This window comes from Quercus suber, unplaced genomic scaffold (assembly GCF_002906115.3).
Source record: "Quercus suber isolate HL8 unplaced genomic scaffold, Cork oak 2.0 scaffold_352, whole genome shotgun sequence".
NCBI lineage: Eukaryota > Viridiplantae > Streptophyta > Magnoliopsida > Fagales > Fagaceae > Quercus > Quercus suber.
Genome location: NW_027069804.1, coordinates 393,793 through 409,577, shown reverse-complemented (window position 1 = coordinate 409,577; position 15,785 = coordinate 393,793). Strand labels below are relative to the sequence as shown.

The following is a 15,785-nucleotide window of genomic DNA, read 5'->3' as shown; positions in this document are numbered from 1 at the left end:
ATTATCATTTTTTTTTAAAACAAAATGATTTTTGTTAAATCCAAACTTAATAAGGAGTAAAACTCTATCTCTCTAGCAAGTCCAACTTGAACTCAAACACAAACACTGATAATTTATCTCTAAATTTGCAAGGTTAATCATGAACACTATAAAAGCAAAACAAACCCCAATATATATATATATATTTTTTTTTTTTTTAAAAGCCGAGTAGAGGTATGAGCTCTTCTTATATTATTTTCTTCTCCTCTACTTTGTTTTAAAAATATATATATATATATATATATATTTTATGGTTTTTCATGTATTTTTGAAAAAGTAATTTTTGTACATTAACTACCAAACTCTCTTTAGTCGTTTTTTACAAGATAAAAAACTTGCAATAATTGAAATTATTCTTTTGAATGTAACTCATTTTTCTCTTATATTTCTCTATTGTTTAGTCATATATTTTTTGTTTTGTTTCAATAATTTCTAAGCAACGACTCATCTGATTCTTTAATATTTTTGGTCTTTCAGAAGTTTTAATATCTGAATTTTTAAGTTATTTTTTTGCAATAATTTTTTGTAAGCCATTTCATGTTCAAGTAATGAATTCTTCATCAAATTGTAACACAAATTGAAGTCATACAAGACTAAATCATGCAATGGTGTAATTTCTTAATTTTTTTATAAAATTATTTTAATTTACCTCACAAATAGATAGGTTATCATGCATAGTACGGGTTACGACTAGTTTAGCTATAATTCTAATGCTTTGCTTCCTGTGTAGGTCCAAACTTTTCCTTAATAACTAGAGTCCAACATGTTAGATTTTTAATATTTTAAAAGAGAGTTAAGGATTGTCAATTCTAACTCAGGACCTCTTATTCTTTCTTTCTTTCTATTTTTGGTTTTTTTTTTTTTTTTTTTTTTGAGAAACATGACACTTATTCTAATACTATATAAATTACTAATTCTAGAAAAAATTTTAAGTTGTTAATAAGTAGTGAATTTAATCATTTAATTGTAGATCTATCAATAACTACATAATTTTGGCATTCTATGAGTGGTGAATTGATCGATCCCTGCTTGTCAAGAACTTAAATTTGGGTTTTTTAATTAGCGGTTTACTCAATAAGCTACGTCTAGGAATGGGTTGTTTGGGTTGAGGAAGATGTTCCAATAGATCAAGTTATTATTAAGTTATAGTTTATTTTTGAGTGGTCTTCCTCATCAATTTAATGCTCTTTATTGAACATTTATTTATCTTGCTTATTAAGATGTATACCACTTTTGTGTCCGAGGATCTTTTGTCATTGATAAATGTCGTTTCAATTTCCACTCAGTAGAAACTAATACCAACGGCTACTTTTGTTATTGATGATAAGTACTACCAGAGTTACGTATTAGACTATTTTGCATAGATTTAGTGTCTTAGAAAGTAGCTTCAGAAAGTGATCTATAAGTTACATTGTCTGTGGGCTTCACTTTAGCTATTGCCTATTGGAATGCTTGGATTGAAAAAAAATAAAATTAAAAAAAAAAGAAAGTGGGGTGATGCGAATCCTGAGATACTTAGGATACTCTACAAGTCATGGCAACATGCTTGAGAGATCCCTAAATAAACTTGTGAGGGATTTCACAATTCGCTCCAATGCCAATAGCTTGGTCTGCAATTGAATGCTATAAAAGATTTGTGCCCCGAGGATCCTTCACCAATTGATCGTTGGATGGATTAGTAAGGCACACAATCTAACAAGTGGTATCAAAGGCCGGTCATTGGAGCCACATTGTGAGGAAGGAATTGTGAGGGATTTCACAATTCGCTCCAATACCAATAGGCTTGGTCTATGATCGACATTATCACCCATATCAGCTTATTACAAAAAAATTGCACTGTTTTCTCCTCTATACCAATCTTTCAAAAAGCACAGCAATTCTTTCTCTTCCATCTTTTAAGGTCATACCTCTTACCACTTCTGTTCCATGATAGCTAATCTGGTTCCAATTACCCTTCTCGCTTCATATTATCTTTTACTAGAATATGAAATCTCTTTATTATTAAACACTGCCCTGTTTCCTGTGATACAATTTATTACTTTTGCTTTGAAAGCTCTGATTGTATCTGGGATGCAACAGCTGACCTGCATTATTAGCCGAGAAGTTGACTTGGTTAGATCACACTACCCACAACCTTGCCAACCCTACAGTTCACCTGTCTAATTGACCTGAAGTAATGTTTTCTTGTGTAGCCTGTATCTTCACATCTTAGAAAATATTTTGCTTGGAACTTAAACAAAAGTCCCTGGAAGTAATTTCAAGAGAAAGTTAACCTTAAAGCTCAGATTAATGTACTTGTTAGATTTCGCCTTTCCATTCCTCTAACAATAGCAAAGCTCAATGGACAAACTGTGAACTCTTATTAAGAATACTTTGCCTTGACATTTGAGTGATCTGACTGAAATTCTTTCTATTTCAACTACCGACTTTTTGTATGTTGCTTCTGAACTTGAACGGTCACAGACTGGGAAGTCCTGCTTATATAAATTGTTCATTTTTAGCTTAGTTTCTGTATGCTCTCCAATCCAAAATTCCCCTGCTTTTTCTTGAAAAATTTTCTAGTTAGAAGAATTTTTGTCTTAAGTAATATTGAGATGTTAAACTCACAATTGGAGAAAGATATAACTATGATCTTCTAACTAGATAACTTACCACGTTATAATGGATTGGAGTCCATCAATTCAGCGTCACTGAAATACTTGGTTTGTCAATTTTGTCATATTAGGTAGTTCAAACTAATTTCTGTCTATAATGTCGGTTTATTTATTTTTTTGCTGCTTAATTTCTTCTTGTTCTTGGATTTCATATGCATGAAGAAAATGTGTGTTTATATATATACTAATAATTGGAGTGATTGGATAATGTAAATTTATCTACACATTGATGAGTGATTGGGTAACTGATGTAGAATATTGTAATGAAGGTGAATGTTGAAATTTCCCACACCCTCACCCTCACCCACCCACCCAAACACACCCCCCCCCCCCCCCCACACACACACACACACACAAACAAAGAGAATATTATTTTGTTATATCTTATGAATTTTTAAAGTTAAAGAAAGCTCGTCTTTTATTTTATTTCAAACTGTATATTGTATCACTGGAAAACTGGCCGGATATGTGTAAGAAATTCTTTGAATTTCAATTATTGCCATCCAAGATTGTTATATCTTATGAATATTTTGAGTGAAAGAAAGCTAGTCATTTATTTTTATTTCAAATTGTATATTGTATCACTGGAAAACTGGCTGGATATGTGTACCAAATTGTTTGAATTTCAATTATTGTGATCCAATATTTTTTTATTCTAATACATCCATCATCCAAAAAAATTTGGATGCTAAAATGTACTTTTCTTTAAAAAAAAAAAAAAAAATTGTCTATACTTGCTGGCTCATAATAGATTGGAGTGATTTGGAATCTGAAAGCAGCAACTTTGACGAATAGTGCTTTTCTTTTTTGGTTTCTGTTGAGAAGGATGAGCTTGTTTGGAGAACCTCAGTCAGAGCCACCTTATGTGCCAAGCATTAGATAGTATACTTGTATAAAACCTTTTTCTGGTATCTTTCATGTAGTTAATTGTGCATGACCAAAACCTTTTCTGCTTCTGGTTCATTTTTGCTTGAGCTTACGTACTTCAGTTGCCTATAAAACTCCCTAATCAGGGTGTAATTCAGAGACAACCCCAACCACCGACCTTGTTCATTGCAAGCTCTAACATGGTTTCTGCTATAAGAAATTATAGACTTCTAAAGCTTTTATTTTCCCTATCCTTCTTATAGGTACAGAGCAGTCACAAGTGCATACTACCGAGGTGCAGTTGGGGCTATGTTAGTATATGATATGACTAAGCATCAATCATTTGACCACATGACAAGATGGTTGGAGGAACTGAGGGGGCATGCTGATAAGAACATCATTATTATGCTCATTGGCAACAAGTGTGATTTGGGCAGTCTTCGAGCAGTGCCAACTGAGGATGCCCAGGAGTTTGCTCAAAGAGAGAATTTATTCTTTATAGAGACATCAGCTCTGGAGGCCACTAATGTTGAAACTGCATTTTTTACTATTGTAACCGAGATATACCGAATCATCAGTAAAAAGATCCTTGCTGCCAATGATAAGGTAGATTCCAATGGGGTTCAGGGCTTCTCAAGGGAACCAAGATCATAGTTCCTAACCAAGATCAGGAATCTAGTAGGAAGGGCTGCTGCTTTTCCTCCTAATTTAGCTTTTACTTCTTTGTCATTATTTATTTGTTGCTTTATTTATTTGATATATTTTCATTTAGGATACATTTATTTCAACAAAAGCACCAATTTTGTAGGAAGACAATATCCATGTTGTTGGGTGAGTACATAAGTTAAACTGATGTCTATCCGTATGTTATTGAAGCTGCTTACTTTGTTTAGACAATAGATTTGTTAATACAAAGTTTCAATTCTTTGGACATTGAATTCAATTTTGGCTCCAATTGAACAGAGAAATGCCTCTCTCCATTTTTTCCTTTGTACTCTCTCTTTGGGTTATTAATGGAAAATTTTGGTTTTCCTCCCAATACAATACTGTTGCTTACTTGCTTAGATCAACACATACAATGCAAAGAGTTTTCAAGAATTCTTTTGGACATATTCCCTTCAATGTAATTGACTTTCTAATTATATGACTAATTGGAATATAGCTTAAAATCTGCAAGAAAATGGGTGAATGCGCAACTGGGGATTATAGAACTCCGCTGTGGAAGAAAATGTGGCCATTAAAGCTCCCTGCTAAGGTCAGAATTTTTTATTGGAGAGCCTGTATGAATGGGCTGCTGACTCCACTGAATTTGGGAAAAAGAGGGGTTAGCATTGATGCAATATGCCCTTTATGTGGGAAAGATTTTGAAAGCACCACTTATGCATTGATACGAAGTAGTAAGGCTTGGGAAGTGTGGTGGAATTGGCAGACCTACCCATAAATCTGGGAGATGGAAACCTTGACATCTTAGATGCTGCTTTGAGAATTTTGGAGGCAGGCGGCACCCCTCAGGACTTGGAAACCTTCTTTGTCACTGCTTGGTTGATTTGGTATAACAGAAACCAAGTAATACATGAGTCTCCTTGTCTCTCATAAGGGAGCTATTACTGCAAACTTTCTCAAAGTCCTTCTAGTGTGAGTGTTGCGACTTAAATCATGCTCCCAAGTGCAGGATTGTTGTGAAGTAATAACTCGGTAAGTCTGAGGTCGAATCCACAAGGAAAAGGGAATTGATTAGCAAATCACAAAGAATAAAACTAAAATAATAAAGTTTAATTGAAGAGATTTTTGATGGTTTAGTGAAGGTAATTTAAATTGAGAGAAAATAATAATATACTAAGATGCTAAGGTTTAGGATCCATACACAACACATCTATTGGTAGTCTTAACAATATTTATTTTATAACTCAACTAAAATTTATACGAAGGATGATCTTAGTCATATGATTTAACAATAAAACTCAAGAATTAATTGTCCAAGATAGTTTCATGAAATTGATTGATTTCAGGCAAAACAAAACTAGTGAATTAGTTCGCAGGGAACACTAAACATTTAACATGCCCAAAGTCTACGATAAATCAAAGAATTATATAGAACTAAACACTTTTCTAGATGAGTAAATCAAGCAAAAACATAAAAATATAAGCATTAAACCAATAAATAATTGTTAAAGAGCATACCAATAAACGGTTGGGTTTCACCCATTACCTTAACAAGGCTTTTAGCAAGTTATAACACAAATAAAACTTTAAAAATTGTAAAGAAACTTTAAGAAAACCTAAATTATGTTCTATGGCAGCTCTCTCCTGAATTTTGCCCTAAAGAGCTTTTAAATAGGTCAAGGAATCCTATTATAAGTTGAATTCCGTTTGAAGAAAACCTCAGGTTTAGGCTTCAATTAACCAATGTTTTTGGCCCATTTAACTTCAGAATTCGGACTTTTGGTAAACTAAAAAGTTGTATCCTTTAAGTTAGCTTTCCAACCCAACTTGAATCATCTCAATTGGACATCTGAGCTGAAGTTATGCTTCAAATACTAACTGGTGTGCAGGTTGGAATCCTAATCTGAATTGGACTTGGATTTAGTACAAATTTCCTTTGATTCCTTACCCAATTAGACTTGAATTTAATTGGGTTGGCCTTCTTTGACTTCATCATGGCCCTTATAAAAGTAAAGTCAATTAACTTTCTTCTTTGCACAAATCTACATATTTAATTTCATTATCCTACAAAAGACAAATTCACGCATTAAAATTCAATTAAGCACAAAATTGATTATTTAGCATTATTCTAAAACCAACTATAAAATGCATCTTTCTCAACAACAACAACCCAAAAAAAAACTATGAAATGCATGAATTAACTCAAATAAGAATAATAATGCATTCTAATAATGATATAAATATGCAAAATTAAGCTATTATCAGTGAGATTGGTGATCCGTGACTGCAGAGACGTGATGGTGGCAGCAAGAAGCAATATGTTGGCTGCTAGGTATGATGTGGAGGTAAGTGAAAGCTCTTGCTATTGAGGAAGGGATCCTTTTGGTTCATGATATGATGCTATCTCAGGTCATTATAGAGTCTGACACCTGTTGTCCAAGCTGTGAATTCAAGATCATTCCATGGAGGTATGGGCCCTATTATTGAAGGATCACATAGTTTATTGAGTCAGTTTAGCAGTTGAATAATAGAACATCTAAAAAGGGATTACAACAAAGTGGCACATAAGTTAGCTCAGTATGCTAGAAATACTAGGATGTCCCAGACATGGATAGGAACTGAGCCCCTTATGCAGTTATGCTACACCATCTTCTTTTAATTGATAGAGCTAAATGTTAGGGGAGGCTCTGGTACTCTGCTTCCTCTCTTTGTTGTACTCAATTTCAGCTATTTTAATGGAAGCATATCAGGTTTCATTCCTCCCCCCCCCCCCCCCCCAAAAAAAAAAAAAATCTTCAAGAAAAGAATTTAGCATTTAGCAGTAGCATTGAGTCGAATAGTAAATTCTAGTGAAACTAAAAATTGAGCAATTTTGGCCAAATATCTTGTTCAGCTCTTTATTCATTGACTTAGTCGAATAGTAAATGTCATGCACTATGAGCAATTCTTTATTCATCGACCCATTTTGTTTAAATAATATATATATATATATATTACTGTGAAGTTAGAAATATATTGAAAAAGGGACTGAAGCTCAAGATTGCAAAAAGGCTGAAGATACTAGAAGACAGCCAGCCCTCAAAAATACAACATACGGATTGTAAAAAAGCAAAAGAAAAACTATAAAAACTTGACAAAGCTACAATAAGTATGTGTTTGACTCCAACTTAAAAAACCAGCTTATTTTAGAATTCAGTTTATTTTTGCTACTATTTATGAGCCATACTGTACTTTTTAATACTATTTATGGATCTTACTATACTATTTCAACTAACTTTTACCTTTATCTACAATACTTTCAGCAAAAAATTTTCAGTTTTAACAAAATAAGCGAATTTCAAACAGACCCTAAGTATTGGATTTTTCTACTTGAGGTAGAAAAGCTAGCATGCTCAAGTGCTCGTGGCCAAGTAATGTTATTATTTAGCCTCTGATAGTCCTATAATAGTGATATGGCTGCTTGGAGAATGTTGCTCAGATGAGACTATGATTTTGTGAAGCTTCAAAATGAAAACGGTTCCTCGCATTCCAAATGGACCAAGCAACCATTGCCCAGAGCTCCATTTCTGTCCACATAAGTTTTGTCTCCATCTGTCGAGCAAGGAGGTAAAAACTCTGTGCCACTGCCCCACACTTCTGCAACTACCCTAAACCAAAGCCCAAACATATCTAGCCCAAGAACATTCCCATAAAGAATGAGCCATTGTTTCATCATCCTGACAACATACTGCGTAAAGCGGGTCAATAGGGATCTTCTTGCAAAAAAGAGTTGCCCGAGTAAAAAGTATGTCCGAGCATGCTCTTTGTAGACACCATATTTTGTCTGCTCTCGATTTACGTGCCAAACTTCGAAAATATTATTTTTTGTCTATGGGGCCATGAAAACATCTAAATTGACATGGCGCAACCCGTTCGAGCATCGAAGCACTCGAAGTGCTATTTTAAGTCAAATTGACCAAAATGCCCATAGTCAATTCTAGGTTGACCAAAAGTCAAAGTCAGTCAAAATCATCTCAAAACAAAACATTTTTCATGTTTCTACATAAAACCAGAGCTATTTGGTGATTTTTGTCAACTTTGACCAAGTTTGACCCTAGGTTTGACTCTTAGGGGTACCAAAAATCTTAATTTTGATCCGATCATCAAAACAGGTTGGGACTAGTACCATTGTAAAAATTATCAAATCCTCTTTCCAACGACTATTCATGGGTCAAAATCGAAGTTAAAATGGTTGAGATATCCAAAAAACTGTGCAAAGCACATCAACATGCTTCACGAGATCATAACTTTTGATCCGACCATTGGATTTGCGATTTCTTTAGTATTCTGGAAACTAGACATTTAGAGCTTTCTAGGGACTCAAAGTTCATCCCAATCCAAGTCCTGTAAGACCTTCAAATACGCGTCCAAATTTGGACTAGGAAAAACCCCTCATTTTGAAAAATAATAATAATAATAATAATAATAATAATAATAATTTTTGGCAGATTCTCTCTCAAATTTCTCTCCTAAACACATCCAAACACCATCAAACATCTTTGATTCTTCTCTTTTCTCCACAATCACAAGGTAGTGTTCTTGCACCCAATCTTCTTCCCCTTGGTTCCATACTTTGAATTTGAGGTTTAGGGGTGTGGATGTAGCTTTTTAGCTACAATCCACATTGTAGATGCCTCGTGGCTGCTCGACCACCAATTGCGGCAATGCTCGCGCGCTTTTCTATGTCTTGGTGTAAGAATCATATGGAGGTGTGTCATACCTTAGGTGTGTGACTGGAATTTGAGTCGATTTTAAGGAAATTAACAATGGTAAATGAAATCGCCACCAATCATTGGGTTTTTTCTAAGATGTGATTGGTCACCAACACTATTTGATTTTATTACCGATCCTAAGTTAAGAAAAATGTCGTTTTTCCTAATCTAACATGGATGGGAAAAAAATCTTGATTCTTGAGTTCGAAAGTCTGGTTACGTGTAGGGAAAGTGTTAGGCACCCCACAATGCCTGTCTGTAGATAGTCCTTTGTTTTGGTAAAACCATAATTTTTGGACATTAATTGGCAATTGAAAACGAGCTATTGGCATTAGCTTCGAGGCTCTAAATGTGTTGGGCTCTGAGGTTTGATTTTGGAGTAGTTGTGGTCCCGATCGATGCTTTCCAATGTGTTTGAAGTCACTACCAAATTTTCACGACGAAAATCTGACAGCATTTCACTTTATTTTCGTGGCGAAAAATCCGATAGCACTTCACCTCAGATGCATCATAGCACACCAAATGCTATTCTCACCAAGCTTTCGATGTGAAAATACGGCAATGGGGATGCCCCATTTTCACAACGAAAATCCAGCAGAGTTTCGCGTTTGGTACGCTATAGCTCACTGGTAGGGTTTCGCGTTTGTGTATACGGCGTATATCGACATGCTCGCACCGTGACGAGCCAAAGCCCTCCAAAGTGTTAAACATGCTGATACGTGTCGCATACACAGGGAAACTAATGTCACTTGGTGACATGGATTAAGACAATCACACCGCAATGATCGTGCACACAATATAGCATGAATATGCACCTACGACAGTTGCCTTGAGCACATACCCATGCTATAATACACACATGCATGGATCACAAAACTAGTTTTTTTTTTTTTTTAAATAATTGTGTCACTATTTTAGTACTTAAAATAATGTTTTGAAACATAATTTTTTTTCAAAAAAAATTATAGATTCCCAAATAGTTTTAAAATAATGTCAATTTAAATAATAATTATTAAAATAATATTTTTATGCAAATTTTCCCTAAAAAATTTTGATCGTGGCTATGGGTGGCCAATCTAATGTTAGCAAGGTCAAGATCTAGTCATGGAAATTAAAAGATTGGTGATCTGGTCATGGAAATTAAAAGATTGGTAGCAACCCATTAGAGCCAGTTCAATAAAATTGGAGGTCCAAACAATAAATTTAAGTGAGGTATTTTAAATTTTAAATATCATTTAAATAATATTTATTTAAGTTTATAAATATTTTATTTAAAACAATCCTTCTTACTTTTTGAAATGAAAAATTATTAGTTAAGTTTTTGTATTTAGGTTTTACTAATATCTGTTTTTCACTTAATAACTAATTAATTAATCTTTTTATGACATGATTGATTTTAAGTAAGATTTTATCAATTTTGATTTTGAATTTTTTCTTTCCTGCATGGACAATTGTAATAAGTATTTTCAGTAAACTTTTGAAAGTGGTACAGGTTATTAGGAAAACATCTAGTCTTTTTTTCCTATATTAAATAATAATATTTCATGTTTGAACATCATTATAATAATTTTCATTGTTATCCATTATCTTCTCCCTTTTTTTTTAATTATTTTCTTGTTCCTTTGTGAGATTTTATATTAAAATCTTTGTAATATATATATATATATATTTGATATAATGTTAGTAACAAATTTATCAAGAGATTTTTATGAGATTAAATTTTTCTTAATTTATCTCTCTTTTTCTTTTAAGTTTTCATGTCAAGGTTGATATTTTATAATTAAAAATATTTTTACAAAAATTAGAAACACCATCTAGAATATAAAATTATAATATGACAAAAAAATAACAAATTTTAGATTACGCTAGAATAGAAATTCTATCTTTAAAAAATAAATAATAAATAAAAAACCTATTTATTGAAGGCATTATCATGACTTTACTTAATAATAAAATCACTCTCTAGCATATTAATTTACCCATGCAACTACGGATTTAACCAAACCCAAGCTCTGAACACCTTGAACGTATGCTTGCTATATTGCTAATTGAATTCAAGTTTTAAACAATATCCAAAATACTAATATATCATCCATTTAATTATATAACAGGATCTACAAGTTTCAGAATTCATGGAAGTCTTATCTACATCATCTCAAGTTTCCGCAAGTGCAGATTTGGATGGTGAGAATGACAACTATATCAGAGATCAAATCTCCAGCAAACAAACATTGCCAAGATGGCAAAGGAGAAGGACCTAAATTCCATACAGAAGTTTGGAGGCATTGAAGGAATTGCGGAGGCTCTAGGTAGTGATTTAGAGAAGGGAATCCCTGGTCATGAGCAAGATCTGCTTTCGCATCGCATAGCTCACACACTCTCCACAACAGAAACTACTGCATTGGACTACTTCCAGTTTCTCGCAAAATCGTGCAATAACTACACCATTTTGCTTCTCTTTGTGTCCGCAGTGCTGTCACTTGGCTTTGGTATTAAGGAGGAAGGCATGAAGACTGGTTGGTATGAAGGGGTCATCATAATTCTTGTCGCCTTCATAATTGTGGTTGTTGATTCGCTACGTGAGTTTCAGCTTGTACATTCACGAAAGATATCAGAAAAGCAGAAACACCATTGGGAATGCAGAGAATGATGGTTGACGTTGTTAGAGGGGGCTGTTTCAAGCAGATATTCATTTGCGATGTTTTGATTGGTGACATAGTACACCTCAAGAGGGACCATATCGTCCCTGCTGATGGTCTGTTCATATCTAATAATGGATTCTTAAAAATGGACGATGATTCAGAGTCTATCATTGATGACAAGAACGCGTTTCACTTTTACGGTGCTAAGGTCACTGATGGAACTTGTCGTATGCTAGTTGCATCAGTGGGCATGGACACAACATGGGGTAATTTGATGAACCAAGTTACCAATGACCCTGACAAGACCTCATTACCAGCACAACTTGACAAGCTAAACGATGCCACCCAAGTTACTGGGCCTATAATCTCTATCATCATTCTTGTTGCATTGTTTCTACGTTTTATGCTTCAAAAGGAAGATGTTGACTCTAACCTCCCTGACTTTAAGGGGAAACCAATTGGAAGCAAAGAGAGAAAGCATGCGATAGAAAAAATTATGATGAAACCAAATGGTAAGATTAGTTCCTTAATAGCTTCACTTACCTCATTGCTGGTTGGAGTAATAGAGGGGGTACCTTTTTTTATCACACTGGCCATCTCATATTTGAATAAGAAGATGCTATTTGGTAGATCTTTTGGCTTTTCTGACTATGAGTTCAATCACAACCATGTGCATTGACACAACTGTTTGGCTACCATTTATAAACCCAGTGGCAAATGAAATTAGGGAAATACAAGTTTTGTAAAATGCCGGAGTTGAGATCATATTGGTTTCAGTAGATAATGTGTCTGTGTTGGAAACCATGCATCTCGAGTGTGGACTAGTTCCCAAATTAAATAGATCGGTGCTTAAAGGTGAAGACTTTCCAAATTACTCCCATGAGGAGAGGATGTATAAAGTAGATAAAATCTTTTTGATGGAAAGGTCGCTCCCTTCTGACAAGCTCCTTTTGATGCAATATTTGAAGAAAAAAGGTCATCTATTGGCAATGGTTGGAGTTAAAACAAATGAGATTCCAGCACTTAAAGAGGCTAAGTTAAGGATTGCCACGACTTTTAGCAATGAAATGGTCATAGAAAGTTCTGATATCGTCATCAGGGATGGCAGTTTCAGTTCCTTTGTCACCAGTGTAAGGTGTGGAAGTTGTACTTATCACAATATTAGGAAGTATATCCAGCTTGAGCTTACTATGAATATAGCTGGGCTATTGATAATTCTATCACAACAATGTTTTGTGGATCTTCTCCAATTACAACAATCCAATTGTTGTGGACAAACTGTATTGTGGCCCTTTTTGGTGGCCTTGGATTATTGACTGAGCCGCCGACTGAAAAACTAATGGAAAGGCTTCAATTTAAACCAAGTGAACTACTTATCACTAAGGCCATGTGGAGAAACCTTCTCATTCAAGCTCTATATCAAGCTGCCATCTTAATGACCTTCCAATTCAGAGGGCAAACAATCTTGGGTGTCAGCAAGAAGGTTAATAACACTCTCTTCAATTGTTTTGTTCTGTGCCAAGTTTTTAACAAATTTAGTGCTAGAGAAGTAGAGAACAAGATTAATGTTTTTAAGCACATTCATCGGAACCCATTGCTTTGGGCCTCTATTGGTCTTATTCTGATATTGCAGGTGGGTTTTATTGAGATTGCACATATTCTTGTAGGCAATGCAAGATTGAATTGGGTGCAGTGCTTTATTTGTCTTTTGTTGGAATAGTTTCACTTACTTTGTCACCATTGTCTTCCTGCTTGACTGGACTGCTTGGCTCACATGTTGGATCTAATAGTATGGTACCCCTTACTCCCTTAGATTCCACTTCTAACCTTGAGTTGCCACTCACCCAGAATGAGAGCAGAACTATTGTTTCTTGAATTTGTGAAAGTGTTTTGTAATTGAGTTACACATGTCTATGTTAAGCTAGAGGAAATCCTAGGATGATTTTTTATTACATTTTTCTTATCTAAAGTTGTATAAGTGGTATAGTTTTGTAAATATTTTGTCAGTTTTACTACGAAGAAGAAGAAGAAAAAGAAATATATAGAAACTCCACTAGTTTGTATGCCTTTCATGGCTCATAACACTTACCTCCCCTCCCCCCCCCCCCCCCCCCCCTCCATTTAAGTTCCCTATGTTCAGGTTGTTCAACTTGTATAAATTTCTATATAGCTAATTTTGTTTTCCCATTCTCGAGCCAAGAATAATATGCATAGATCTAGTATAATTTAACTTTCCTTTTAAGCACCATAAAAAAGTGTAAAAATTCAATAAATTTGAAAACAAGGAAATAGAACAAGTTTCGATTTCACACTAGTCACTTAAATGACTAGAACTTCCCGTAAAATAAATTAGAGACACAAATAAAACCTGCAACATTGTATGTCAAGTTGTTTCAATAAACAGCTTATGGTTAAAAGGGTGTCAACAAAACTATGAGCTCGTCTATTCTCATTGGATTATAGAAAGAATAAAATAAATTTTTTGAAAATGATAGTAATAAGAAACAAAGAATAACTTAGAATTAAGCAATACCAGCAAAAGGAAAATGTGTGGACAAACTTTTGTGCCAATTATAAACTATTGAACTAAAATATCATTTTGGAGAATTAATCAAATATATTTGTTGAGTCCATGAGACTTAGGTTGGTAAATCATGAACAGATATATTCATATTTTGAGTTTTTTAGTGTGGCTTGAGTGTATTTGAAGTCTATTTCAAGTCCTAGAAAAGATCAAGGTTCAAGCTTAAGAATAATTATAGTTTTTGGAATCTAAATACCATCTCAACTCTAAGCTTGATCAATTGAGAATTACTTATCTAGGCCCATTGAGATTTATGTTGAGTTGAATCCAAATTTGCTTCAATCAACTATTGTACAGCTAGGGTTTTGTGGTTCACAAGCCAAAGTATAAAAGCAACACTGAGGCTCGTTATTTTAGACTTTTTGAGTATCGTGGTGTACATAAGCAATTGGATATTTCCAAGCTCTCTCAAAGCGATTGGAGTGAATCTTGAAGTGAGTACTTGAAGTTGTGAGTGATCAAGTTCAATGGAGTTCTCTTATAGAAGAGTCTCTAGATTCAAATTGGGTAATGTCAATAAGTTCTACATGGGATAACAAATTAGAATAAGTTGTTCTATTTGTAAACTTCAATCTATGTAGTGGATCTATTTTCTTTAGGCTTGGTAGTTAAGCCCTTGAAGTGGTTTTTACTTTTGATTAATTGTTGTTAGTTACTTATGCAATCTTGTGTTTGACTGCATTAATCATAGTCATATTGATAATATTATTTGGCAAAATAATAGTTTTTTTATTAATAATTATTTAAAATAGTGTTGTGGAAAAATCATTTAGTAGAATGCCTTTTTCATGAATAAGTGTTTTGAAAACACAATTGCTGACTTGTCAAAAGTTAACAAAGCATAATTTACACCAAGCATGATTTTAGTTATATTACATTTTGAAAACATGATTTTAGTGTAAGCAGATTTGCCTAGAAATTATGTTTTGGAAACACAAGTTTAACGCAAAATATTGAAATTTTAAGTCACTTTGAAATCATGTTTTCTAAACACAATTTCAATGTAAAACACAAAATTTCAAAATTTACATTGAACTTTTATTTCCATAACATGATTCCAGTGTTGAAAAAAAATAATTATACTGAACTCATGTTTTCAAAACACATTTATTGTAAATTTTAGAATTTTGCAAGATATGCAAAATCTATTAAAATACACCTACCCCATCTAGATTCGTTAGCTCCTATGCTCAGCCCCTCAAAACATGAGTTTATCTTCTTCTCTCCCGCTCCTCTCCTTACACCACTATTATTTTTGTCACGTCTCCATCTTACGAAGTTCGCTTAAATAACAAATCAGGTGTTTAACGCTAAAATCATGTTTTGGAAAGACTAGTTCAGTGCAAAATTTTCAAAATTTGTATTTTACATGGAAAATACAATTTAAAGGCGAATGTGTTACAGTAAAATAGTAGCGTTTAAAATTCAATTTTTGTGCAAAATGTGAAAGCATAATTTCTAGGTGTACATTATGGCCTATCAGCTCATGCCACATTAATTAAGTGAAATCATATTCTCCCAAGTCCCAAATAATTTTTCCACAAAAGCTAGTTTTAATAATTATTACCCACACTTGTGTTCATAA

At 33.8% G+C, this 15,785-nt stretch overlaps 1 pseudogene; it reads left to right on the top strand.

Moving 5' to 3' along the window:
* The first annotated feature begins 3,626 nt into the window (after positions 1-3,626).
* LOC111988525 (calcium-transporting ATPase 12, plasma membrane-type-like) lies at positions 3,627-13,491 on the top strand (annotated as a pseudogene).
* The last annotated feature ends 2,294 nt before the right edge of the window (positions 13,492-15,785 follow it).